A 15,095-nucleotide genomic window follows, 5' to 3' on the forward strand; every position below is an offset into this window, starting at 1 on the left:
CCTGTACCCTGCATAACCTCCCTGTCTCACTGGAACGTACCAATGCAGAACTCCACACAAATATGCCCAGAAACTATACCCGTCCATAACCTCCCTGTCTCACTGGAACGCACCAATGCCGAACTCCACTCAAATATGCCTGAACCTGTACCCTGCATAACCTCCCTGTCTCAGTGGAACGTACCATTGCAGAACACCACACAAATATGCCCTGAACCTGTACCCCTCCATAACCACCCTGTCTCACTGGAACGTACCAATGCAGAACTCCACACAAATATGCATTGAACCTGAAACCTGCATAAACTCCCTGTCTCACTGGTACGTACCATTGCAGAACATCACACAAATATGCCCTGAACCTGTACCCCTCCATAATCACCTTGTCTCACTGGAACGTACCAATGCAGAACTCCACACAAATATGCCCTGAAACTGTACCCGTCCATAACCTCTCTGTCTCACTGGAACGCACCAATGCCGAACTCCACTCAAATATGCCCTGAACCTGTACCCTGCAAAACCTCCCTGTCTCACTGGAACGTACCATTGCAGAACTCCACAAAAATATGCCCTGAACCTGTACCCATCCATTACCTCCCTGTCTCACTGGAACGTACCACTGCAGAACTCAACACAAATATGCCCTGATGCTGTATCCTCCATAACCTCCCTGACTCACTGGACTGTACCAATGCAGAACTACACACAAATATCTCCTGAACCTGTACCCCTCCATAACCACCCTGTCTCACTGGAAAGTACCAATGCAGATCTCCACACAAATATGTCCTGAAACTGTACCCGTCCATTAACTCCCTGTCTCAATGGAACGTACCACTGCAGAACGCCACACAAATATGCCCTGAACCTGTACCCTGCATAACCGCTCTGTCTCACTGGAACGTACCAATGCAGAACTCCACACTAATATGCCCTGAACATGTACCCGTCCATATTCTCCCTGTCTCACTGGAACGTACCACTGCAGAACTCCACACAAATATGCCCTGTACATGTACCCGTCCATATTCTCCCTGTCTCAGTGGAACGTCCCACTGCAGAATTCCACAAAAATATGCCCTGAACCTGTACCCTCCATAACCTCCCTGTCTCACTGGAGCGTACCACTGCAGAACTCAACACAAATATGCCCAGATGCTGTATCCTCCATAACCTCCCTGACTCACTGGAATGTACCAATGCAGAACTACACACAAATATGCCCTGAACCTGTACCCCTCCATAACCTCCTTGTCTCACTGGTACGTACCAATGCAGAAATCCACACAAATATGCCCTGAACCTGTACCCCTCCATAACCTCCCTGTCTCAGTGGAACGTACCAATGCAGAACTCCACACAAATATGTCCTGAACCTGTACCCCTCCATAGCTTCCCTGTCTGACTGGAAAATACCAATGCAGAACTCCACACAAATATGCCCTGAACCTGTACCCCTCCATAACCACCTTGTCTCACTGGAACGTACCAATGCAGAACTCCCCACAAATATGCCCTGAAACTGTACCCGTCCATAACATCTCTGTCTCACTGGAACGCACCAATGCCGAACTCCACTCAAATATGCCCTGAACCTGTACCCTGCATAACCTCCCTGTCTCACTGGAACGTACCATTGCAGAACTCCACACAAATATGCCCTGAAACTGTACCCGTCCATAACTTCCCTGTCTCACTGGAACGTACCACTGCAGAACTCCACACAAATATGCCCTGAACCTGTACCCTGCATAACCTCCTTGTCTCACTCGAACGTACCACTGCAGAACACCACACAAATATGCCCTGAACCTGTACCCCTCCATAACCGCTCTGTCTCACTGGAACGTACCAATGCAGAACTCCACACTAATATGCCCTGAACATGTACCCGTCCATATTCTCCCTGTCTCACTGGAACGTACCACTGCAGAACTCCACACAAATATGCCCTGAACATGTACCCGTCCATATTCTCCCTGTCTCAGTGGAACGTCCCACTGCAGAATTCCACAAAAATATGCCCCGAAACTGTACCCTCCATAACCTCACTGTCTCACTGGAGCATACCAATACAGAACTCCACACAAATATGCCCTGAACCTGTACACCTCCATAAACACCCTGTCTCACTGGAAAGTACCAATGCAGATCTCCACACAAATATGTCCTGAAACTGTACCCGTCCATTAACTCCCTGTCTCAATGGAACGTACCACTGCAGAACGCCACACAAATATGCCCTGAACCTGTACCCTGCATAACCGCTCTGTCTCACTGGAACGTACCAATGCAGAACTCCACACTAATATGCCCTGAACATGTACCCGTCCATATTCTCCCTGTCTCACTGGAACGTACCACTGCAGAACTCCACACAAATATGCCCTGTACATGTACCCGTCCATATTCTCCCTGTCTCAGTGGAACGTCCCACTGCAGAATTCCACAAAAATATGCCCTGAACCTGTACCCTCCATAACCTCCCTGTCTCACTGGAGCGTACCACTGCAGAACTCAACACAAATATGCCCAGATGCTGTATCCTCCATAACCTCCCTGACTCACTGGAATGTACCAATGCAGAACTACACACAAATATGCCCTGAACCTGTACCCCTCCATAACCTCCTTGTCTCACTGGTACGTACCAATGCAGAAATCCACACAAATATGCCCTGAACCTGTACCCCTCCATAACCTCCCTGTCTCAGTGGAACGTACCAATGCAGAACTCCACACAAATATGTCCTGAACCTGTACCCCTCCATAGCTTCCCTGTCTGACTGGAAAATACCAATGCAGAACTCCACACAAATATGCCCTGAACCTGTACCCCTCCATAACCACCTTGTCTCACTGGAACGTACCAATGCAGAACTCCCCACAAATATGCCCTGAAACTGTACCCGTCCATAACATCTCTGTCTCACTGGAACGCACCAATGCCGAACTCCACTCAAATATGCCCTGAACCTGTACCCTGCATAACCTCCCTGTCTCACTGGAACGTACCATTGCAGAACTCCACACAAATATGCCCTGAAACTGTACCCGTCCATAACTTCCCTGTCTCACTGGAACGTACCACTGCAGAACTCCACACAAATATGCCCTGAACCTGTACCCTGCATAACCTCCTTGTCTCACTCGAACGTACCACTGCAGAACACCACACAAATATGCCCTGAACCTGTACCCCTCCATAACCGCTCTGTCTCACTGGAACGTACCAATGCAGAACTCCACACTAATATGCCCTGAACATGTACCCGTCCATATTCTCCCTGTCTCACTGGAACGTACCACTGCAGAACTCCACACAAATATGCCCTGAACATGTACCCGTCCATATTCTCCCTGTCTCAGTGGAACGTCCCACTGCAGAATTCCACAAAAATATGCCCCGAAACTGTACCCTCCATAACCTCACTGTCTCACTGGAGCATACCAATACAGAACTCCACACAAATATGCCCTGAACCTGTACACCTCCATAAACACCCTGTCTCACTGGAACGTACCAATGCAGAACTCCACACAAATATGCCCTGAACATGTACCCGTCCATATTCTCCCAGTCTCAGTGGAACGTCCCACTGCAGAACACCACACAAATATGCATTGAACCTGTACCCTCCATAACCTCCCTGTCTCACTGGAAAGTACCAATGCAGAACTCCAAACAAATATGCCCTGAACCTGTACCCGTCCATTGCCTCCCTGTCTCACTGGAACGTACCACTGCAGAACTCAACAAAAATATGCCCTGATGCTGTACCCTCCATAACCTCCCGGTCTCACTGGAATGTACCAATGCAGAACTCCACACAAATATGCCCTGAACCTGTACCCCTCCATAACTTCCCTGTCTCAGTGGAACGTACCATTGCAGAACACCACACAAATATGCCCTGAACCTGTACCCCTCCATAACCACCCTGCCTCACTGGAACGTACCACTGCAGAACTCCACACAAATATGCCCTGAACCTGTACCCTGCATCACCTCCCTGTCTGCCTGGAACGCACCAATGCCGATCTCCACTCAAATATGCCCTGAACCTGTACCCGTCCATAAACTCCCTATCTCAATGGAACGTACCACTGCAGAATTCCACACAAATATGCCCTGAACCTGTACCCTGCATCACCTCCCTGTCTCCCTGGAACGCACCAATGCAGAACTCCACACAAATATGCCCAGAAACTATACCCGTCCATAACCTCCCTGTCTCACTGGAACGCACCAATGCCGAACTCCACTCAAATATGCCTGAACCTGTACCCTGCATAACCTCCCTGTCTCAGTGGAACGTACCATTGCAGAACACCACACAAATATGCCCTGAACCTGTACCCCTCCATAACCACCCTGTCTCACTGGAACGTACCAATGCAGAACTCCACACAAATATGCATTGAACCTGAAACCTGCATAAACTCCCTGTCTCACTGGTACGTACCATTGCAGAACATCACACAAATATGCCCTGAACCTGTACCCCTCCATAATCACCTTGTCTCACTGGAACGTACCAATGCAGAACTCCACACAAATATGCCCTGAAACTGTACCCGTCCATAACCTCTCTGTCTCACTGGAACGCACCAATGCCGAACTCCACTCAAATATGCCCTGAACCTGTACCCTGCAAAACCTCCCTGTCTCACTGGAACGTACCATTGCAGAACTCCACAAAAATATGCCCTGAACCTGTACCCATCCATTACCTCCCTGTCTCACTGGAACGTACCACTGCAGAACTCAACACAAATATGCCCTGATGCTGTATCCTCCATAACCTCCCTGACTCACTGGACTGTACCAATGCAGAACTACACACAAATATCTCCTGAACCTGTACCCCTCCATAACCACCCTGTCTCACTGGAAAGTACCAATGCAGATCTCCACACAAATATGTCCTGAAACTGTACCCGTCCATTAACTCCCTGTCTCAATGGAACGTACCACTGCAGAACGCCACACAAATATGCCCTGAACCTGTACCCTGCATAACCGCTCTGTCTCACTGGAACGTACCAATGCAGAACTCCACACTAATATGCCCTGAACATGTACCCGTCCATATTCTCCCTGTCTCACTGGAACGTACCACTGCAGAACTCCACACAAATATGCCCTGTACATGTACCCGTCCATATTCTCCCTGTCTCAGTGGAACGTCCCACTGCAGAATTCCACAAAAATATGCCCTGAACCTGTACCCTCCATAACCTCCCTGTCTCACTGGAGCGTACCACTGCAGAACTCAACACAAATATGCCCAGATGCTGTATCCTCCATAACCTCCCTGACTCACTGGAATGTACCAATGCAGAACTACACACAAATATGCCCTGAACCTGTACCCCTCCATAACCTCCTTGTCTCACTGGTACGTACCAATGCAGAAATCCACACAAATATGCCCTGAACCTGTACCCCTCCATAACCTTCCTGTCTCAGTGGAACGTACCAATGCAGAACTCCACACAAATATGTCCTGAACCTGTACCCCTCCATAGCTTCCCTGTCTGACTGGAAAATACCAATGCAGAACTCCACACAAATATGCCCTGAACCTGTACCCCTCCATAACCACCTTGTCTCACTGGAACGTACCAATGCAGAACTCCCCACAAATATGCCCTGAAACTGTACCCGTCCATAACATCTCTGTCTCACTGGAACGCACCAATGCCGAACTCCACTCAAATATGCCCTGAACCTGTACCCTGCATAACCTCCCTGTCTCACTGGAACGTACCATTGCAGAACTCCACACAAATATGCCCTGAAACTGTACCCGTCCATAACTTCCCTGTCTCACTGGAACGTACCACTGCAGAACTCCACACAAATATGCCCTGAACCTGTACCCTGCATAACCTCCTTGTCTCACTCGAACGTACCACTGCAGAACACCACACAAATATGCCCTGAACCTGTACCCCTCCATAACCGCTCTGTCTCACTGGAACGTACCAATGCAGAACTCCACACTAATATGCCCTGAACATGTACCCGTCCATATTCTCCCTGTCTCACTGGAACGTACCACTGCAGAACTCCACACAAATATGCCCTGAACATGTACCCGTCCATATTCTCCCTGTCTCAGTGGAACGTCCCACTGCAGAATTCCACAAAAATATGCCCTGAAACTGTACCCTCCATAACCTCACTGTCTCACTGGAGCATACCAATACAGAACTCCACACAAATATGCCCTGAACCTGTACACCTCCATAAACACCCTGTCTCACTGGAACGTACCAATGCAGAACTCCACACAAATATGCCCTGAACATGTACCCGTCCATATTCTCCCAGTCTCAGTGGAACGTCCCACTGCAGAACACCACACAAATATGCATTGAACCTGTACCCTCCATAACCTCCCTGTCTCACTGGAAAGTACCAATGCAGAACTCCAAACAAATATGCCCTGAACCTGTACCCGTCCATTGCCTCCCTGTCTCACTGGAACGTACCACTGCAGAACTCAACAAAAATATGCCCTGATGCTGTACCCTCCATAACCTCCCGGTCTCACTGGAATGTACCAATGCAGAACTCCACACAAATATGCCCTGAACCTGTACCCCTCCATAACTTCCCTGTCTCACTGGAACGTACCAATGCAGAACTCCACACAAATATGCCCTGAACCTGTACCCGTCCATAACCTCCCTGTCTCACTGGAACGTCCCACTGCAGAATTCCACACAAATTTGCCATAAACCTGTACCCTCCATAAACTCCCTGTCTGACTGGAAAGTGCCAATGCGGAACTACACACAAATATGCCCTGAAACTGTACCCATCCATAACCACCCGGTCTCCCTGGAACGCACCAATGCCGATCTCCACTCAAATATGCCCTGAACCTGTACCCGTCCATAAACTCCCTATCTCAATGGAACGTACCACTGCAGAATTCCACACAAATATGCCCTGAACCTGTACCCTGCATCACCTCCCTGTCTCCCTGGAACGCACCAATGCCGATCTCCACACAAATATGCCCTGAAACTGTACCCGTCCATAAACTCCCTATCTCAATGGAACGTACCACTGCAGAATTCCACACAAATATCCCCTGAACCTGTACCCTGCATAACCTCCCTGTCTCACTGGAACGTACCAATGCAGAACTCCACACAAATATGCCCAGAAACTATACCCGTCCATAACCTCCCTGTCTCACTGGAACGCACCAATGCCGAACTCCACTCAAATATGCCTGAACCTGTACCCTGCATAACCTCCCTGTCTCAGTGGAACGTACCATTGCAGAACACCACACAAATATGCCCTGAACCTGTACCCCTCCATAACCACCCTGCCTCACTGAAACGTACCACTGCAGAACTCCACACAAATGTGCCCTGAACCTGTACCCTGCATCACCTCCCTGTCTGCCTGGAACGCACCAATGCCGATCTCCACTCAAATATGCCCTGAACCTGTACCCGTCCATAAACTCCCTATCTCAATGGAACGTACCACTGCAGAATTCCACACAAATATGCCCTGAACCTGTACCCTGCAACACCTCCCTGTCTCCCTGGAACGCACCAATGCCGATCTCCACACAAATATGCCCTGAAACTGTACCCGTCCATAAACTCCCTATCTCAATGGAACGTACCACTGCAGAATTCCACACAAATATCCCCTGAACCTGTACCCTGCATAACCTCCCTGTCTCACTGGAACGTACCAATGCAGAACTCCACACAAATATGCCCAGAAACTATACCCGTCCATAACCTCCCTGTCTCACTGGAACGCACCAATGCCGAACTCCACTCAAATATGCCTGAACCTGTACCCTGCATAACCTCCCTGTCTCAGTGGAACGTACCATTGCAGAACACCACACAAATATGCCCTGAACCTGTACCCCTCCATAACCACCCTGTCTCACTGGAACGTACCAATGCAGAACTCCACACAAATATGCATTGAACCTGAAACCTGCATAAACTCCCTGTCTCACTGGTACGTACCATTGCAGAACATCACACAAATATGCCCTGAACCTGTACCCCTCCATAATCACCTTGTCTCACTGGAACGTACCAATGCAGAACTCCACACAAATATGCCCTGAAACTGTACCCGTCCATAACCTCTCTGTCTCACTGGAACGCACCAATGCCGAACTCCACTCAAATATGCCCTGAACCTGTACCCTGCAAAACCTCCCTGTCTCACTGGAACGTACCATTGCAGAACTCCACACAAATATGCCCTGAAACTGTACCCGTCCATAACCTCCCTGTCTCACTGGAACGTACCACTGCAGAACTCAACACAAATATGCCCTGATGCTGTATCCTCCATAACCTCCCTGACTCACTGGACTGTACCAATGCAGAACTACACACAAATATCTCCTGAACCTGTACCCCTCCATAACCACCCTGTCTCACTGGAAAGTACCAATGCAGATCTCCACACAAATATGCCCTGAAACTGTACCCGTCCATTAACTCCCTGTCTCAATGGAACGTACCACTGCAGAACGCCACACAAATATGCCCTGAACCTGTACCCTGCATAACCGCTCTGTCTCACTGGAACGTACCAATGCAGAACTCCACACCAATATGCCCTGAACATGTACCCGTCCATATTCTCCCTGTCTCACTGGAACGTACCACTGCAGAACTCCACACAAATATGCCCTGAACATGTACCCGTCCATATTCTCCCTGTCTCAGTGGAACGTCCCACTGCAGAATTCCACAAAAATATGCCCTGAACCTGTACCCTCCATAACCTCCCTGTCTCACTGGAGCGTACCAATACAGAACTCCACACAAATATGCCCTGAACCTGTACACCTCCATAAACACCCTGTCTCACTGGAACGCACCAATGCCGAACTCCACTCAAATATGCCCTGAACCTGTACCCTGAAAATCCTCCCTGTCTCACTGGAACGTACCATTGCAGAACTCCACACAAATATGCCCTGAAACTGTACCCGTCCATAACCTCCCTGTCTCACTGGAACGTACCACTGCAGAACGCCACAAAAATATGCCCTGAACCTGTACCCATCCATTACCTCCCTGTCTCACTGGAACGTACCACTGCAGAACTCAACACAAATATGCCCTGATGCTGTATCCTCCATAACCTCCCTGACTCACTGGACTGTACCAATGCAGAACTACACACAAATATCTCCTGAACCTGTACGCCTCCATAACCACCCTGTCTCACTGGAAAGTACCAATGCAGAACTCCACACAAATATGCCCTGAAACTGTACCCCTACATAACCGCTCTGTCTCACTGGAACGTACCAATGCAGAACTCCACACTAATATGCCCTGAACATGTACCCGTCCATATTCTCCCTGTCTCACTGGAACGTACCACTGCAGAACTCCACACAAATATGCCCTGAACATGTACCCTTCCATATTCTCCCTGTCTCAGTGGAACGTCCCACTGCAGAATTCCACAAAAATATGCCCTGAACCTGTACCCTCCATAACCTCCCTGTCTCACTGGAGCGTACCAATACAGAACTCCACACAAATATGCCCTGAACCTGTACACCTCCATAAACACCCTATCTCACTGGAACGTACCAATGCAGAACTCCACACAAATATGCCCTGAACATGTACCCGTCCATATTCTCCCAGTCTCAGTGGAACGTCCCACTGCATAACACCACACAAATATGCATTGAACCTGTACCCTCCATAACCTCCCTGTCTCACTGGAAAGTACCAATGCAGAACTCCAAACAAATATGCCCTGAACCTGTACCCGTCCATTGCCTCCCTGTCTCACTGGAACGTACCACTGCAGAACTCAACAAAAATATGCCCTGATGCTGTACCCTCCATAACCTCCCGGTCTCCCTGGAATGTACCAATGCAGAACTCCACACAAATATGCCCTGAACCTGTACCCCTCCATAACTTCCCTGTCTTACTGGAACGTACCAATGCAGAACTCCACACAAATATGCCCTGAACCTGTACCCGTCCATAACCTCCCTGTCTCACTGGAACGTCCCACTGCAGAACTCCACACAAATTTGCCATAAACCTGTACCCTCCATAAACTCCCTGTCTGACGGGAAAGTACCAATGCGGAACTACACACAAATATGCCCTGAAACTGTACCCCTCCATAACCACCCTGTCTCACTGGAACGTACCAATGCAGAACTCCACACAAATATGCCCAGAAACTATACCCGTCCATAACCTCCCTGTCTCACTGGAACGCACCAATGCCGAACTCCACTCAAATATGCCTGAACCTGTACCCTGCATAACCTCCCTGTCTCAGTGGAACGTACCATTGCAGAACACCACACAAATATGCCCTGAACCTGTACCCCTCCATAACCACCCTGCCTCACTGGAACGTACCACTGCAGAACTCCACACAAATGTGCCCTGAACCTGTACCCTGCATCACCTCCCTGTCTGCCTGGAACGCACCAATGCCGATCTCCACTCAAATATGCCCTGAACCTGTACACGTCCATAAACTCCCTATCTCAATGGAACGTACCACTGCAGAATTCCACACAAATATGCCCTGAACCTGTACCCTGCATCACCTCCCTGTCTCCCTGGAACGCACCAATGCCGATCTCCACACAAATATGCCCTGAAACTGTACCCGTCCATAAACTCCCTATCTCAATGGAACGTACCACTGCAGAATTCCACACAAATATCCCCTGAACCTGTACCCTGCATAACCTCCCTGTCTCACTGGAACGTACCAATGCAGAACACCACACAAATATGCCCTGAACCTGTACCCCTCCATAACCTCTCTGTCTCACTGGAACGCACCAATGCCGAACTCCACTCAAATATGCCCTGAACCTGTACCCTGCAAAACCTCCCTGTCTCACTGGAACGTACCATTGCAGAACTCCACACAAATATGCCCTGAAACTGTACCCGTCCATAACCTCCCTGTCTCACTGGAACGTACCACTGCAGAACTCAACACAAATATGCCCTGATGCTGTATCCTCCATAACCTCCCTGACTCACTGGACTGTACCAATGCAGAACTACACACAAATATCTCCTGAACCTGTACCCCTCCATAACCACCCTGTCTCACTGGAAAGTACCCATGCAGAACTCCACACAAATATGCCCTGAACATGTACCCGTCCATATTCTCCCTGTCTCAGTGGAACGTCCCACTGCAGAATTCCACAAAAATATGCCCTGAACCTGTACCCTCCATAACCTCCCTGTCTCACTGGAACGCACCAATGCCGAAATCCACTCAAATATGCCCTGAACCTGTACCCTGAAAAACCTCCCTGTCTCACTGGAACGTACCATTGCAGAACTCCACACAAATATGCCCTGAAACTGTACCCGTCCATAACCTCCCTGTCTCACTGGAACGTACCACTGCAGAACGCCACAAAAATATGCCCTGAACCTGTACCCATCCATTACCTCCCTGTCTCACTGGAACGTACCACTGCAGAACTCAACACAAATATGCCCTGATGCTGTATCCTCCATAACCTCCCTGACTCACTGGACTGTACCAATGCAGAACTACACACAAATATCTCCTGAACCTGTACGCCTCCATAACCACCCTGTCTCACTGGAAAGTACCAATGCAGAACTCCACACAAATATGCCCTGAAACTGTACCCCTACATAACCGCTCTGTCTCACTGGAACGTACCAATGCAGAACTCCACACTAATATGCCCTGAACATGTACCCGTCCATATTCTCCCTGTCTCACTGGAACGTACCACTGCAGAACTCCACACAAATATGCCCTGAACATGTACCCTTCCATATTCTCCCTGTCTCAGTGGAACGTCCCACTGCAGAATTCCACAAAAATATGCCCTGAACCTGTACCCTCCATAACCTCCCTGTCTCACTGGAGCGTACCAATACAGAACTCCACACAAATATGCCCTGAACCTGTACACCTCCATAAACACCCTATCTCACTGGAACGTACCAATGCAGAACTCCACACAAATATGCCCTGAACATGTACCCGTCCATAACCTCCCTGTCTCACTGGAACGTCCCACTGCAGAACTCCACACAAATTTGCCATAAACCTGTACCCTCCATAAACTCCCTGTCTGACGGGAAAGTACCAATGCGGAACTACACACAAATATGCCCTGAAACTGTACCCATCCATAACCACCCGGTCTCACTGGAACGTACCACTGCAGAACTCCACACAAATATGCCCTGAAACTGTACCCTGCATCACCTCCCTGTCTCCCTGGAACGCACCAATGCCGATCTCCACTCAAATATGCCCTGAACCTGTACCCGTCCATAAACTCCCTATCTCAATGGAACGTACCACTGCAGAATTCCACACAAATATGCCCTGAACCTGTACCCTGCATCACCTCCCTGTCTCCCTGGAACGCACCAATGCCGATCTCCACACAAATATGCCCTGAAACTGTACCCGTCCATAAACTCCCTATCTCAATGGAACGTACCACTGCAGAATTCCACACAAATATCCCCTGAACCTGTACCCTGCATAACCTCCCTGTCTCACTGGAACGTACCAATGCAGAACTCCACACAAATATGCCCAGAAACTATACCCGTCCATAACCTCCCTGTCTCACTGGAACGCACCAATGCCGAACTCCACTCAAATATGCCTGAACCTGTACCCTGCATAACCTCCCTGTCTCAGTGGAACGTACCATTGCAGAACACCACACAAATATGCCCTGAACCTGTACCCCTCCATAACCACCCTGTCTCACTGGAACGTACGAATGCAGAACTCCACACAAATATGCATTGAACCTGAAACCTGCATAAACTCCCTGTCTCACTGGTACGTACCATTGCAGAACATCACACAAATATGCCCTGAACCTGTACCCCTCCATAATCACCTTGTCTCACTGGAACGTACCAATGCAGAACTCCACACAAATATGCCCTGAAACTGTACCCGTCCATAACCTCCCTGTCTCACTGGAACGTACCACTGCAGAACGCCACAAAAATATGCCCTGAACCTGTACCCATCCATTACCTCCCTGTCTCACTGGAACGTACCACTGCAGAACTCAACACAAATATGCCCTGATGCTGTATCCTCCATAACCTCCCTGACTCACTGGACTGTACCATGCAGAACTACACACAAATATCTCCTGAACCTGTACCCCTCCATAACCACCCTGTCTCACTGGAAAGTACCAATGCAGATCTCCACACAAATATGCCCTGAAACTGTACCCGTCCATTAACTCCCTGTCTCAATGGAACGTACCACTGCAGAACGCCACACAAATATGCCCTGAACCTGTACCCTGCATAACCGCTCTGTCTCACTGGAACGTACCAATGCAGAACTCCACACTAATATGCCCTGAACATGTACCCGTCCATATTCTCCCTGTCTCACTGGAACGTACCACTGCAGAACTCCACACAAATATGCCCTGAACATGTACCCGTCCATATTCTCCCTGTCTCAGTGGAACGTCCCACTGCAGAATTCCACAAAAATATGCCCTGAACCTGTACCCTCCATAACCTCCCTGTCTCACTGGAGCGTACCAATACAGAACTCCACACAAATATGCCCTGAACCTGTACACCTCCATAAACACCCTGTCTCACTGGAACGCACCAATGCCGAACTCCACTCAAATATGCCCTGAACCTGTACCCTGAAAAACCTCCCTGTCTCACTGGAACGTACCATTGCAGAACTCCACACAAATATGCCCTGAAACTGTACCCGTCCATAACCTCCCTGTCTCACTGGAACGTACCACTGCAGAACGCCACAAAAATATGCCCTGAACCTGTACCCATCCATTACCTCCCTGTCTCACTGGAACGTACCACTGCAGAACTCAACACAAATATGCCCTGATGCTGTATCCTCCATAACCTCCCTGACTCACTGGACTGTACCAATGCAGAACTACACACAAATATCTCCTGAACCTGTACCCCTCCATAACCACCCTGTCTCACTGGAAAGTACCAATGCAGATCTCCACACAAATATGCCCTGAAACTGTACCCGTCCATTAACTCCCTGTCTCAATGGAACGTACCACTGCAGAACGCCACACAAATATGCCCTGAACCTTTACCCTGCATAACCGCTCTGTCTCACTGGAACGTACCAATGCAGAACTCCACACTAATATGCCCTGAACATGTACCCGTCCATATTCTCCCTGTCTCACTGGAACGTACCACTGCAGAACTCCACACAAATATGCCCTGAACATGTACCCGTCCATATTCTCCCTGTCTCAGTGGAACGTCCCACTGCAGAATTCCACAAAAATATGCCCTGAACCTGTACCCTCCATAACCTCCCTGTCTCACTGGAGCGTACCACTGCAGAACTCAACACAAATATGCCCAGATGCTGTATCCTCCATAACCTCCCTGACTCACTGGAATGTACCAATGCAGAACTACACACAAATATGCCCTGAACCTGTACCCCTCCATAACCTCCTTGTCTCACTGGTACGTACCAATGCAGAAATCCACACAAATATGCCCTGAACCTGTACCCCTCCATAACCTCCCTGTCTCAGTGGAACGTACCAATGCAGAACTCCACACAAATATGTCCTGAACCTGTACCCCTCCATAGCTTCCCTGTCTGACTGGAAAATACCAATGCAGATCTCCACACAAATATGCCCTGAACCTGTACCCCTCCATAACCACCTTGTATCACTGGAACGTACCAATGCAGAACTCCCCACAAATATGCCCTGAAACTGTACCCGTCCATAACATCTCTGTCTCACTGGAACGCACCAATGCCGAACTCCACTCAAATATGCCCTGAACCTGTACCCTGCATAACCTCCCTGTCTCACTGGAACGTACCATTGCAGAACTCCACACAAATATGCCCTGAAACTGTACCCGTCCATAACTTCCCTGTCTCACTGGAACGTACCACTGCAGAACTCCACACAAATATGCCCTGAACCTGTACCCTGCATAACCTCCTTGTCTCACTCGAACGTACCACTGCAGAACACCTCACAAATATGCCC

The sequence above is a fragment of the Hemitrygon akajei genome, unplaced genomic scaffold (genome assembly GCF_048418815.1).
Source record: "Hemitrygon akajei unplaced genomic scaffold, sHemAka1.3 Scf000135, whole genome shotgun sequence".
In the NCBI taxonomy this organism is placed as follows: domain Eukaryota; kingdom Metazoa; phylum Chordata; class Chondrichthyes; order Myliobatiformes; family Dasyatidae; genus Hemitrygon; species Hemitrygon akajei.